The sequence below is a fragment of the Tachyglossus aculeatus genome, unplaced genomic scaffold (genome assembly GCF_015852505.1).
Source record: "Tachyglossus aculeatus isolate mTacAcu1 unplaced genomic scaffold, mTacAcu1.pri SUPER_32, whole genome shotgun sequence".
NCBI lineage: Eukaryota > Metazoa > Chordata > Mammalia > Monotremata > Tachyglossidae > Tachyglossus > Tachyglossus aculeatus.
Window position 1 is genome coordinate 3,556,948 of NW_024044838.1, and position 1,438 is coordinate 3,558,385.

At 43.9% G+C, this 1,438-nt stretch overlaps 1 non-coding gene across 1 annotated transcript; it reads right to left on the minus strand.

Moving 5' to 3' along the window:
• Window positions 1-1,007: 1,007 nt before the first annotated feature.
• On the minus strand, window positions 1,008-1,145 carry LOC119921934. The gene has a single exon (XR_005448607.1). It is a non-coding gene; the product is annotated as a small nucleolar RNA SNORA7 (small nucleolar RNA).
• Between the last annotated feature and the right edge of the window lie 293 nt (window positions 1,146-1,438).

Consider the following 1,438-nt stretch of genomic DNA (forward strand, 5'->3'; position numbering starts at 1 on the left):
TGTCACCGACACAGCTCTCCTCCCTCCAACATCCCCATCCTGGCTACCATGGAAACCACCCGCCAGGCTCGGATGCTGCAACCGGACATCAGCACGATGCTTTATCACTTCGACTGACAGTGGTTCCTGTATTTCAAAAACATTTTCAGCGGGAACGTGATTGTGAGGGATGAGAGAGCGTGACTTATTCTGGGAAAAACCCTGGTACCATCATCAGTTTTTCTGAATGGAAGTTCTCCTATGAGTAAATGCCTTACCGTGGCAGGAGAATTTGCATACATCACTGAAGCTTAGAGCCATGCCACTGAAAGATACTCTCACTAGGGTTACCCATAATGGAAAGGCCTAAGTGGAAGCAAAGTTGATTTACCTGTGCTGGGCAGCAGCGGCATGGGAAAGAGTCAAAGGCAGATGAACAACTGATAATAATAATAATAATAATAATATTTATTAAGCGCTTACTATGTGCAAAGCATTGTTCTAAGAGCTGGGGAGATTACAAGGTGATCAGGTTTTCCCACGTGGGGTTCACAGTCTTAATACCCATTTTACAGATGAGGTAAATGAGGCACAGAGAAGTTAAGTGACTTGCCCAAAGTCACACAACTGACAATTGGCGGAGCCGGGATTTGAACCCATGACCTCTGACTCCAAAGTCCGTGCTCTTTCCACTGAACCCCGATTACCAAAATGTGGATCAAAGACAATGGCAGAGATTAGGATTTCACTGTGCAGAAGGAGGCAATCGTAAACCACTTCTTTATGTTTACCAAGAAGCATGGCTCAGTGGAAAGAGCATGGGCTTGGGAGTCAGAGGTCTTGGGTTCTAATTATTATTATTATCATTATGGATGCACATATTAAAATGAATACTGGTATTTTATCCATAAAAGCTTCTTGGTAAACATATGGCAGTGGTTAACCACTGCCTTCTTCCATTCAGTAAACTTGAGTTTCCACCCTCGACTCTCTCCCATGCCGTTGCTTCCCAGCACAGATGAGTTTTGACTTATAGCAGATTGCCTGCCACTCGCTAGCCAATGCCCAAGCTAGAAATGGAATGGGTAGGCCTCTGCTTGACTCTCCATCCCATAGCCGACACTGGTAGAGTAATGGAAACTCTCCAGGTGCGGTCCTAAGAGGGGCTGAGGATATTACTTTGAGTGTAAAATCACTTCTAGACAATAAGCTCGTCATAGGCAGGGAGCGTACCTACAATCTCCATCATGTTGGACTCTTCTGAGCATTTAGTACAGTGTTCTGCACATAGTATCTGCTCAATAAATATGTTGATTGACCTACATAATTTCACAACAGCCAAGTTCATCTCTCTTCATGCTCTCTTGTGGTCTCCTATCTGCAATTTATTTTAGGTTTCTGTCTCCCCAAATAATAATAATCCTTGTGTCTCTTGCTAAATGCTAATTATACACCACGC